Source organism: Sminthopsis crassicaudata, chromosome 3, assembly GCF_048593235.1.
Source record: "Sminthopsis crassicaudata isolate SCR6 chromosome 3, ASM4859323v1, whole genome shotgun sequence".
In the NCBI taxonomy this organism is placed as follows: domain Eukaryota; kingdom Metazoa; phylum Chordata; class Mammalia; order Dasyuromorphia; family Dasyuridae; genus Sminthopsis; species Sminthopsis crassicaudata.
The window spans coordinates 158,616,810-158,630,914 of record NC_133619.1 but is presented as its reverse complement, the minus strand read 5'-3'; positions in this window follow the sequence as shown (position 1 = coordinate 158,630,914).

Genomic DNA, 14,105 nt, shown 5'->3' with positions numbered 1-14,105 from the left:
CTATTACATGTAGAAACAATTGTATCAGTTTTCTTTAAAATTTTGAGTTATGCTTATAGATTCATGCAAAGCATTTCCATAATAGACATGTCATGAAAAAAAGCAGACCCCCTCCTCCTCAAAAAAATTCAAGAAAATAAAGAAAGCTAAAAATAATATGCTTCAACTTGTATTCAGACATCATTAATTCTTTCTCTGGGTATAGAAAATATTTTTTTTATCATATGTCCTTCAAAGTTATATTGGATCACTGTATTTCTGAGAATAAAAAGTTATTCACAATTGATTGTCTTAAAATATTGCTTTTACTTTGCACACAGTGCATTTCACTTTGCATTATCTCAAAGAAGTCACTTCCCCCTGAAAGCATTCTGCTTACTATTTCAAATAGCATAATACTATTTCAACAAAATCGCATATTATGATTTGTTCAGCCATTTTCCAATTGATGGGCAACTCCTAAATTTCTTTTGTTTGACACCAGAAAAGAGCTGCTAGAAATACTGTTGTACATAGAGGTCTTTTTCTTTTCTTTTCTCTTATTTCTTTTTTCTTTTCTCATCTCTCTCTCTCTCTCTCTCTCTCTTTTAAATCTCCTTTGGGATACAGACATAGTAGTGGTATTTGCTGGGTTAAAGATATCTTGGTTTTCACTCCAATATCTTTGCCAAGAAAACCTCAAATGGGGTCATGAAGAGCTTGATCTTACTGAAATGACTGAACAACAATAAAATTGACTGAACCAAATGAATACTAACATGTTTCATTAGTTTTCTTATTAAAGCTTTTTATTTTAAAAACATATATATATATATATAAAATCTCCAATATTCACCCTTGTGAAAACTGGTATTCCAAAATTTTCCCCTCTCTTTCTCCACCTCCTCCCCTAGATAACAAGTAATCCAATATATATTTAAGTATGTGCAATTCTTCTATACATATTTCTACAATTATCATGTTGCACAAGAAAAATCCAATCAAAAAGGAAAAAAAAGAGAAATAAAATAAAATGCAAACAAACAACAACAAAAAAAGTGAAAATGCTATGTTGTGATCTATACTTAGTCTCCAGTCCTCTCTCTGGGTGCAGATGACTCTCTTCATCTCAAGACCATTGGAACTGGTCTAATCACCTCACTGTTGAAAAGATTTATGTATGTCAGAATTGATCATTATATAATCTTGCTGTGGTTGTGTAAGACTGTTGTTTCATTAATGATGTGCCTTGACTAAGAGAACTATTAGAAATAATTAAGAGATATTTACTTTATGTATCACTGAGAAAGTAATATTAGAACAGCTGATAGATCTCAAAAATTTATAAACCCAATGACATCACCCAATGAGAATCACCCAAAACTAGATACTCCCAATGTTCAACTGTTCCCTGGAAGTGAACCAAATGTTCTGTAAAGTAACATTTAGTTTTTCAGGCCAATGGAGTACCAGAAAATTACTACCCTGTAATCACACAACCATAACTATACAACAAATATTAGCATTTGGAAAATGAACAATAAGAATTCAACTGAAGTTTTGGTGATTAAACCATTAAAATGCTCCAAATTTTGTTTTGCCCATATCCACTGAATTTACTACTGTAGTAAACTAAAGAACTTTTTCTATTATCTTTCAACTTTGACAAAGACTTGCCTTAAAAGTTATGTGGAATTGATTGATATTCATTAAAATGAAAAAAGATATAAACATCTCTTATGTGAAGGGAATAGATGTTTAGGAAAATAGAGAACTTGCACTGAGTTCTATGTCAGAGTCTCATAAACTCTTACTTTTAGAATTGAATATCATTGATTAGAATTAATGATTAGAGAATAAAGGAGGGCAAATTTGTTTTTAAAATGAAGATATTGGGGCAGCTAGGTGGAGAAGTGGATAGACCACTAACCCTGAAGTCTGGAGGACCTGAGTTCAAATCTGGTCTCATATATGTAACACTTCCTGGCTGTATGACCCAGCCCAAGTTACTTAATCCCAATTGCCTAAGCAATAAAAAAGAAAAAAAAAAAAAAAATGAAGATATCATGGTTTTACAACCCTTTGGGCATAGTTCCAAATTGCTCTACAGAATAGTTGAATCAGTTCACAACTCTGTTAAGTATATTCATAATTCATTTCCCCCTCACATTTGCTAAAAATTTTGTCATTTTCCTTTTCTTTCCTATTTGCCAATCTAATAGGTATGATAATAGGTATAATCTCTCAGAATCATTTTAATTTTCATTTCTTCATCCAACAGTGAGTTATGGGATTTTTTCATATGATGATAGTTTTGATTTCTTCATGAGAAAAATGTTTATATCTTTTGAACATTTATCTTTCTAAAAAAAAAAAAAAATTAAACTAAGGTAATTGGGTTTAAGTGATTTACCCAAGGTCTCACAGCTAGGAAGTGTTAAGTGTCTGAAACCGGATTTGAACTCAGATCTTCCTGACTTCAGGGCTGGTGCTCTATCCACTACATTACCTAGCTACTTCTTATTTAACTTTTTTAATATAGTATTTTATATTTACAAATTCTTGTATAGATAACTTTCAACATTCACTTTTGTAAAACTTTATGTGCCAAATTTATCACCTTTCTTCCCTACCTCCCACTCCCCAAGACAGCAAGCAATTTGATATAGGTTAAACATGTAAAGTTCTTTTAAACATATTTCCACATTTGTCATGATATACAAGAAAAATCAGATGAAAGGGGGGAAAAACACAAAAAAGAAAGAAACAAAAAACAATCAAACAAACAACAACATAAAGATGAGAATACTATGCTTCAATCAACATTCAGTATCTGTAGTTCTCTCTAGATATGAATGGCATTTTCTATCTCAAATATATTGGAATTGTCTTGCATAACTCCATTTTTAAAAAAAAATAGTATTTTATTTTTCCAAATACATGTGAAGATAGTTTTCAGTATTCACTTTCTTAAAATCTTATGTTCCAAATTTTTTCTTTCTCTCTCCTTCCACTCCCCAAGACAGCAAGCAATCTGATATAGATTAAACACATGAAATTCTTATAAATGTATTTATATATTATTCATGCTGTGCAAGAAAAATAAGAATAATAGAGGAAAAATGAGAAAGAAAAACAAAATAAGTAAACAACAAAAGGTGAAAATACTATGCTTTGATCCAGTCTCCACAGTTTTCTCCCTGGATGTGCAAGGTACTTTCTATCCCAAGTCTATTGGAGTTGCCTTGAATCACCTTATTGTTGAAAAGAGCCAAGTCCATTACAATTGATCATCACACAATCTTGTTACTGTATGCAGTGTTTTCCTGGTTCTGTTCACTTCAAATAATCTATTTTTCATTTCATAATGTTCTCTAGTTCTTTGATTACAAACTCCCCCTTCACCTCAGATCTGAGAAACAGACTATCCCTTGTTCTCCTAATTTGCTTATAGGATCACCCTTTGTGTCTAAATCTGCAACCCATTTAGATCTTATCTTAGAATACAGTGTGAGATATTTGTTAATGCCTAATTTCTGTTGTATGATTTTCCAGTTTTCTCAGCAAATTTTGTCAAAATTTGTACCTATCAAACACTAGATTACTATATTCATTGACTATAGTGTCTTGTGTACCTAACCTACTTTACTAATCCAACACTCTATTTCTTAACCAATAATAAATGATTTTGAGCATCACCACTTTATAATATAGTTTTAGATCTGGTATAGTTAGACTACCTTCCATTGCCCTTTTTTTTTTTTTTTTTTTTTTTTTTTTTGTTCCTTTGAAATTCTTGACCTTTTAATATTTCAGATGAATTCTGATTTTTTTTTTGATAAAGTAATTTCTGGGCAATTTGATTTGTATGAAACTGAATAAGTAGCTTAATTTAGGTAGAATGATCATTTTTATTTCATTAGTTTGGTCTACCCATGAGAACCTGATATTCTTCCAGTTGTTTAGATTTAAATTTATTTTCTGTGAAAACTATTTTTTAATTGTGCTCAAGTGGTTCCTGACTTTGTCTTGGTAGTTAGACTCCCAAATATTATATATTATCTTCAGTTATTGCAAATGGGATTTCTCTCGTCTCTTACTGCTGGGTTTCATTGGTAACATATAGAAATCTGGGTGATTTATGTGAATTTATTTTATATCCTGCAACTTTGCTGAAGTAGTAGGATTCTTTAAGTATGTCATCATATTATCTGAAAAGAACAATACTTTTATTTCTTTATTGACTATTACAATTCCCTTGATTTCTTTCTCTTCTCTTTATTAAAGCTAACATTTCTAATGCAATATTGAATAGTAATGGTGATAATGGGCAACCTTGTTTCACCCCTCATCTTACTGAAAATGTTTCTAGCTTATCCCTATTATATATAAGCTTTCTGATGGTTTCATAAAGATTCTACTTATTTTATTAATTAATTAATTAAAAGTTTAAAATTAGTATATTTATTTATTTATTTATTTTTTACCCCCCAAAAAATATGTATAGGTAATTTTCCAGCATTGACAATTGCAAAACCTTTTGTTTCAACTTTTCCCCTCCTTTCCTCCACCCCTTTCCTCGGATGGAAGGTTGACCAATACATGTTAAATATATTAAAGTATAAGTTAAATACAATATATGTATATATGTCCAAAAAGTTATTTTGCTGTACAAAAAGATGCGACTTATTTTTTAAAATCACACATTTATTCCTATGCTCTCTGGTGTATTTATCAGGAATGAGTGTTATATTTGTTGTTGTTGTTGGGGGGGGGGGGGTTTGCATTTATTGAGATTATTATATGATTTCTGTTGTGTTTTTTTTTTTTTTATTGATATGGTCAATTATAGCCATAGTTTTACTGATATAGAATTAGTCCTGCATTCCTGATATAAATCTCACTTGTTCATAGTATATTATCTTGCTGATAAGTTGCTATAATTTATTTGCTAATTTTTAAAAAATACATCAATATTTATTAGGGTTATTGGTCTGTAATTTTCTTTTTCTGTTTTGGCTCTATGTTAGGATTCTTACAAGGTACTTATGTACTTAGTTCATACCTTTAAAGGAGTTCGATTGTTGGTTCACACATTAGACTTCATAAGCATATAAAAGGACAAGCCACTGGAAGCTCAAGGAGATTGAGAGACAGAATTCAGTGGGGAGATTCTCAAGTCCAGGAGATTCACAAGTATAAAAGAAAAGCCTGTTCATGGACTTCCAGGAGATTCAGGGCCAAAGAGGACTTTGGGAGATTCACAACTAGGATTGACTTCTGGGAGATTCACAAGGCAGAAACCCACAATCCCACACTTTTAGAGGCAGAGTCAAGAGTCATTCCAACTTCAACCTTCATGTTGGCTGGAAATACTCAGACAAGAGCTCTTGGGAATCAAAGAGAAAGATAGGCCTCTAAGAAAGCTAACCGGGTACAGAAAAAGATTCAAGATTTTGAAGGACACAATAAAGGATCTGGACTTTAACTACTGGCTGCATTTTGGGATTATTGAACTGAACTGAAACTAAGGCTACTCCCAGAAGCTCTCCAAAGAAACCTGCCTCCAAGAGAAGGACTACAAATTAAGGCTAAGAGAGAAGGACAGGATGTAAGTGCTTTTATAGATACATACCCTGTGATTGAAGAGCTTGACTCTTCAAGTCAAAAAAGGAGAAGATACACTCCTTTTGATTTGGATAAAATTAAGGATTTAAAAAAAGGTTGCACTCTTTATGGGGCTACATCATCTTATGTTAAGATGTTACCAAATAGTTTGTCTTATGAAATCCTAACCCTGAGTGACTGGAAATCCATAGCAAGGACATATTTAGAACCTGGACAAAACTTGTTGTGGCTTTTGGAGTATCATGAATAATGTAGGATTAAAGTCAGATGCAATAGGCAAACAGGAGTTAACATACAATTCACTTTTGACCTACTTGTAGGTAAAGGTCAGTATGGAGAGAATTCAGAACAGATTAATTATCCCATAACAGTGTATACGGAAATTTCTAAGGCTGCAATAAAAGCTTGGGGTTCCCTCCCCAGAAAAAAAGATCGAGGGGAAGCCTTCACAAAAATAGAGCAAGGTCCCAATGAACCTTTTGTGGATTTTGTGGGATGTCTGCAAACTGCTGTCCCAAGAATTATTGGAGAGAATTCAGCTACAGAAATAATGACCAGACATTTGGCTATGGAAAATGCCAATAAGGTTTGCAAAATAATTATATGGGGACTACACAAAGATGCTCCTTTAGAGGAGATCATAAGACACTGTGCTACAGTGGGCACAAATGCTTATTACACCCGGACTATGATGAACATGGAAAGACAGGGTTCCTCTTGGTAAGGAACTTTTAGAGAAAATCATCAATGTTTTCAATGTGGAAAAGATGGACATTTAAGAGCTCAATGTAGATATGGAGATAGCATGAGAAGACAGGGTGAGAAAAGACCTAAAACTCCATGTCCAAAAATGCCACAAGGGCTTCCACTGGGCCTCAGAATGTAGATTGACCCAGGGAAATGAGAGGTGGGGCCCATCTCCAAGATATCAATCAAAAAATAGGTGGGGCATGATGGCAGCTGAGGTTACACCCACAGAGTCTTTAGAAGGTCAGGACTCTGATGTGATCTATCAGCTAAAAGCAATCACATAACAGAAAGGGATTACACTTGAGGAGAATACAGGCCTTTTAAACCAACAGGGTCATGTCCAGTGCTAACAGCTCCAATGTAATTGCCAGATGATGAGAAGAGATTTAGAAAGTGGTAAATAGAAGGGAATTAGATAGGTTAACTTCCTGGGAGAGAGGATTTGCTTGTATTTCTTCAGATGGAGAAGGAATCAAATGGTACCAACAAGTCGTATTTGCCTTGTCCATCAGAGAGTGACAGAAAAAGAGAAAAATCTAGAAACAAAGGAGAAGACCTAAGAACAAAATCAGCAAAAATCATTGGATTTCCTAACCCAAGATAAGACTGTTAAAGGACTTGAAAACCAGTAGAGATCATTGGATTTCTTGAGATGAAAAATTGCTGATGAGACTATTGCAGGACTTCAAAACTTGCTGTAATTATTGGATTCCTGGCACATGAACTAATGGACAATGGATTCCTTTTAGACTATTTCTAGAACTTATGGATATGTATGTAATTATGTAATTTATGTAAAAAGCATGATCATCTTTTTGGGGGTTCTCACCTTCTTGAGAAGTCAGGGAAGTCATGACCACCCTATGTTCTAAATCAAAAGAAAAGGGAAGATGTTAGGATTTTTACAAGGTACTTATGTATTTAGTTCACACTTTTAAAGGAGTTCATACCTTTAAAGGAGTTCAATCATTGGTTCACACATTAGACTTCATACCTTTAGAAAGTATATAAAAGGACAAGTCCACTCTCTGAGAGAAGATTCAGAGCCAGGATTTCAGTGGGGAGATTCACAAGTCCAGGAGATTCACAAGTCTAAAGGACAAGCCCACTAGGGTACTTAAGGAGATTCAAAACTGGGATTGACTTCCAGGAGATTCACAAGGCAGAAACCCACAATCCCACACTCTTGAGGCAGAGTCAGACTCATTCCCACTTTGACTTTTGTGCTGGCTGGAGACATTTGGACAAGAGCTCTCGGGGAACTAAGAAGAGATGAAGGCCTCCAGAAAACTAACCGAGCCCAGAAAAAGATTCAGGATTTTGAAGGATAAAATAAAGGATCTGGACTTTAACTCCTGGCTACATTTTAGAATTACAATTCATTAATTGAACTGAAAGGAAGGCTGCCTCCAGAAGCTCCCAAAGAAATCTGCTCAGAGAGAATGATTACAATTTGGAGAAACAGAATATTACAGCTCTTTGTGATTTAGGTATCAGTACCATATTTGTGTCACAGATGAAATTTGGCAGGACTTCTTCTTTACCTACTTTTTCAAATAGTTTACATAAAAATGGAATTAATTGTATTTTAAATGTTTGGGTGCAATTCATTTGTGAATCCATCTGACTGTGGAGACTTTTTTCTTAGAAAATTCATTGATGCCTTGTTCAATTTCTTTTTTAAAATGGTACTATTTAAGTAGTTTAATTCTTCTTCTGTTAAGTTGGGCAGTTTATGTTTTCATAAATATTCTTCCATTTCAATTAGATTGTCAGATTTGCTGGCATACAGTTGGACAAAATAGCTCCTAATTATTGCTTAAATTTCTTTTTCATTAGTGCTAAGTATATTTGGCACTAGTAATTTGTTATTGTTGGTTTTTTTTTCCTTTTCTGTCTCTAATAAAATTAAACAAAGGTTTATCTATTGTGTTGCTTTTTTTCATGAAAGCAATTCTTAGTTTTTTGGGTTAATTCAAAAGTTTTCTTACTTTCAATTTTTTAATCTCCTCTTTGAGTTTCAGAATTTCAAAACTGGTATTTAATTGAGGATTTTAAATTTGTTCTTCTAAATTTTTTAGTTTATGCCCAATTAATGATCTCCTCTTTCTCTATTTTATTGATATAATTATTCAGAGATATAAAATTTCATCTAAGAATTGCTTTGGCTACATCCCATAAATTTTGGTATATAGTCTCATTCTTGTCATTCTCTTGGGTGGAATTATTGTTTCTATGGAATTATATATTTTTTTTAATTTTTAATTGGTTTTTAGTCTATCTTTATTTGGCCCTTTGTTGAATATAACTTTTATTGTATCACGGTCTGAAAAGGAAGCCTTTATTATTCTGCCTTTCTGAATTTGGTTTTGAGGTTTCTATGCCCTAAAATATAGTCAGTTTTTGTGCAAGTGCCATGTGCTGCTTAGAATAGATATATTCCTTTTTGTCCCTATTCAAGTTTTTCCAGAGGCCTATCGCATCTAAGTTTTCCAGGATACTATTAACCTCCCTAGTTTCTTTCTTGTTTATTTTGTAATTAAATTTATCAGATTCTGAGAGGGAGACATTGTGTCTCCCACTAATATAGTTTTGTTATCTATTTCTTCCTCTAACTGACTTAACTTCTCTAAGAATACATTTCATTTAGTATTCATGTTATTTCATTGTCTATGGTACCCTTTAACAAGATGTAGTTTTCTTTCTTATATCTTTTATTTGGTTCTATTTTTATTTTTGCTTTATTTGCGATCAGAATTGCTACCTCTTCTTTTTTTACTTTATCTGAAGCATAATAGATTTTGCTCTAGCCTTTTACTCTTTTCTGGATATATCCCTCTGTGTTAAATATGTTTCTTTTTCTTTCTTTTTCTTTTCCACTTGTTAAACAGGCAAATGGAAGCTAATAACTCTAAGAGATCAAGGATCAGTCAAACAAACTTAAAAAAAAAAATGGAAGAAAATATAAAATACTTCCTTGGAAGAATAGCTGACCAGAGAAATAAATATAGGAGAGACAATTTAAAAATTATCAATCTACCTGAAGATCATGACAAAAAAAAAAAAAAAAAAAAAAAAAAAAAAAAAAAAAGCCTGGATAGCACTCTATAAGGGATCATGAAGAAAAACTGCCTTGATATACAAGAAATAGAGGGGAAATAGTCATTGAAACACCATTGACCACCTCCAGAAGGAGATCCCACAAGGAAAACGCCAAGGAATATTGCAAAACTCCAGAAGTATAATCTCAAAGAAAAAATACTGCAAGCTGCTATCTAAACAAAACAATTCAAGTATCAAGGAACAACAGTCAGAGTTACTCTGGATCCGGCAGTGTCTATGTTTATAAAAAAGGTTCAGAGGGCCTGGAATACTATATTCCATTTTTCTCATTCTTTATAATCTGTTTTAATATTTCTTGGTCTCTCATAGCTTCACTGGCTTCCCTTTGCCCAATTCTAATTTTCAGAGAATTATTTTCATCTTTGAAACTCTGTACCTCCTTTTCTAGTGGGTTGACTTTTTCCCACAAAAGCTTCTTATTTTTCTCAGATAGTTTTTACTTTACTTTATTTTATTAGTTTTTCCTCTGAAGACGAACCCTAGACTTCCCTGTCCCCATAATATGTTTTAATAGTGGTATTCTTTCTTTTTTGTCAATTCATTTTTTTTTTTTTTTAATAAGAGGTATTAGTGTAAGCACCTTTAATCTTGGGGTGGGGAAAGAATGTCTCAAGCTTGCCTTCAGCTCTCTTTTCTGACCAGGAATCCTAAACCAAGAGATCCACCATCCTGAAAGTGCCCACAGTTGGCAATGTTTTGCCCCACTGCTTCTTCACTCACTGGGTGCTGATTACTTCTCACCCAAGGCCATTTTTCAGCAGCACAGCTGGGACTGGCATTCATAATCAGCTGAGATTCATTCAGTCTTCCTGGGCTCAAACCCTGACTTAACAGTCTAAGAGATGAAAATTTCTGTGGTTCCTACTGAGGCTCTAGTTACACTTAGCTATCCCAAGGGATACTCACTTAATATTTCTGCTGAGTCAGATGGGAGGTGACTTCACTTTAGACAGGTTAATCCCCAGCCCATGGTCTTTCTTCTGATCATCCTGGATTATATCAGAAGGACCTTCATTCTGCCCCGAGTCTTTTTGATTTTTCACTAGTCCATATTTGACTTGAAGCACACATTTATTCTATTTGTGAAGTAAATCTGGAGAGCTTGAAATTTACCAACCTACTCTTCCATTTTCCCAGAATCTTCCCAAATATCATATTCTTAAATTCAAAAGACCTGGGGTTACAACCAACCATCATCTTTCAGAGGAGGTGATGCATCTTCAATGAAGTAAGAGACTTTCAAACATTTCTATTGAAAACAAAACAAGCAAACAAAAAAACAAAAACAAAAACAAAAACCAGAACTATACAGAAAATTTGATCTTCAAAACCAGGACTCAAGAAAAGCATAGAAAGGTAAACAGGAGAAAGAAAGAAAAAAAAAAAAAAAAATATATATATATATATATATAATTTAAAGGTTAAACTATTTATATTCCTAGTTGGGGAAAATGATATCTTTTTTTTTAAATTTATTTATTTATTTTTTTTAATTTTTATTTTATTTTATAAGTATAACATTTTTTTGACAGTACATATGCATGGGTAATTTTTTACAACATTATCCCTTGCACTTACTTCTATTCAGATTTTTTCCCTTCCTCCCCCAACCCCCTCCCCCAGATGGCAAGCAGTCTTATATATGTTAAATATATTACAGTATATTCTAGATACAATATATGTGTGTAGAACCGAATTTTTTGTTGCACAGGAAGAATTGGATTCAGAAGGTAAAAATAACAGTTTACATTCATTTCCCAGTGTTCCTTTTCTGGATGTAGCTGGTTCTGTCCATCATTAATCAATTGGAATTGGATTAGCTCTTCTCTATGTTGAAGAAATCCACTTCCATCAGCATACATCCTCGTACAGTATCATTGTTGAAGTGTATAATGATCTTCTGATTCTGCTCGTTTCACTCAGCAGAAAATGATATCTTTAACTCTTGAGAACTGTACCTGTTATTGAGGCACGTGGAGAAGACATACATGGATGAAGCATGTGATTGTGAATGAACTCTGATGTGATGATATTAAAAAAAAAAAAAGACATTAAGGGATAGAAAAAGTATTGTACTGGGAGAAGAGGAAAAAGGAGGTATAATGGGACTATTTGAATCACTTGAACAAGCACAAAAGATCTACCACAATAGAGGGAAAGAAGGGAAGGAGATAAGCATTGTCTGAAACTTAATCTCATCAATGTTGGCTCAAAGATGGAATAACTTAATCACTCAATTGGGTATAGAAATTTATGTTTCTTATAAAGAAGTAGGAGGAGAAAGGGGAAAGAGAAAGAGAAGGGGTGATAGATGGGAGGGCAGATAGAGGGCAAGGTGGGTTAGAAACAAAGCACTACAAAGGAAGGACAAGGTGGAAAGAGAGAAGGAAACTATACTCAGGGGAGAAAATAGGATGGAGGGAAATATAGAACAGGTAATCATACAGCCGAAGCAGCTATTGGGAAATTTTTCTATATCTAAATAGTTACATAAATAAAATAAAGAGATCAATGATTTGGATATGCATCTAAAAAAGCTAGAAAAAGAACAAATAAAAAACCCCCAATTAAATATCAAATGAGAAATTCTGAAACTCAAAGAAGAGATTATTAAAATTGAATAAAAAACACTATTGAACTAATTAATAAAACCAAGAGTTGATTTTATGAAAAAAATGATAAATCTTTGCTTTATTTGATTACAAAAAGAAAGGAAGGAAAAATTACCAGTACTGAAACTGAAAAGGGTGAACTTACCATCAATGAAATAAATTACAGCAATAATTAGAAGTTATTTTGTCCAACTATATGCCATTATATGTCTGACAATATAATCAAAATGGATGAATATTTACAAAAATTAACAGATGAACAGAAGAGGAAATAAATTATTTAAATAATGCCATTCTAGAAAAAGAAGTTGAACAAGCATCAATGAACTCCCCAAGAAAAAGTCTTCAAGGCCAGATGGATTTATAAGTGAATTCTACCAAATATTTAAAGAGCAATTAATTCCAATACTAGGTAAATTATTTGGACTAATAGATAAGGAAGGAGCCCTGGCAAATTCTTTCATGACACAAATATAGTACTGATACCTAAACCAGGAAGAGTCAAAACAAAAAAAGAAAATTACAGATCAATTTCCCTAATGAATATTGATGCAAATTTTTTGAGTAAAATATCAAGTAAGAGATTATAACAACTTATCAATAAAATAATACACTATGACCAAGTAGGATTTATGCCACAAATGCAGGGCTGGTTCAATATCAAGATAATTATTACCATAATTTAGCATATAAATAACAAAACCAACAGAAATCATATGATAATCTCAATAAGTGCAGAAAGAGCTTTTGACAAAATGCAGCACCCATTCCTATTAAAAACACCAGAGACATAGGGATAAAGGGAACTTTACTTAAAATGATAAGCAGTATCTATCTAAAACCATCAACAAAAACTATTTGTAATGAAGAGAAGATGTCACATTCCCAATAAGATCAGGGGTGAAACAAGAATGCCCATTATCATCAGTGTTGTACTAGAAATGTTAGCTTTAGCAATAAGAAAAGAATAAAGCAATTAGAATAAAGAATGAAGAGATAAAACTATAACTTTTTGCAGATGATATGATGATATATTTAGAGAATCCTAGAAAATTCACCTAAAAATCTACTTGAAACACTTAACAGTTTTAGCAAAGTTGTAGGATATAAAATAAATCCACACAAATCATCAATATTTCTACATATTACTAAAAAATAGCAGCAAGAAATAGAAAGAGAAACTCTGTTTAAAATAACTATAGACAGAATAAAATATTTGGTCATCTACCTGCCAAGATAAACCCAGGAACTCTATGAACAAAATTATAAAAGACATCTAACAAAAATAAAGTCAGATCTAAACCAATTGGGAAAATGTCAATTATTCATGGCTAGCTTAAACTAATACAATAAAAGTGACAATTCTACCTAAATTAGCCTACTTCAGTGTCATATCAATCAAGCTGCCAAAAATTATTTTATCAAGCTAGAAAAAACAATAACAAAATTAATCTAGAAAAACAAAAGGGAAAGACTAACTAGGGAATTAATGAAAAAAAAAAAAAATTGCAAAGGATGGTGGCCTATCAGTACCAGATCTAAAACTCTATTATGAAGCAACAGTCATCAAAATCATTTGGTACTGGCTAATAAAGTTTGGTAAATCAGTGGAATAAATTAGATACAGATTATAATAATCAATAATTGTAATAATCTAGTATTTGATAAACCTCCAAACTCCAGCTTTTGGGATAAGAATTCACTATTTCATAAAAATTGCTGGAAAAAAAAGGAAAATAATACATCAGAAGCTCAGTATAGACCTACATCTCATACCCCATAACAAAATGAGGTCAAATGTGTACATAATTTAAGTGTAAAGGGTGATACCATAAGCAAATTAGGAATGCAAGGGATAGTTGAAGATCTTTGAAGAAGGGAGAAATTTATGGCCAAAGAACTGTAGAACAATATGAAATGCAGAATGGACAACTTTGATTACATCAAATTAAAAAGATTTTGCACAAACAAAATCAAAGCAAACAAGATTAAAAGGGTTACACTGAGACTTTT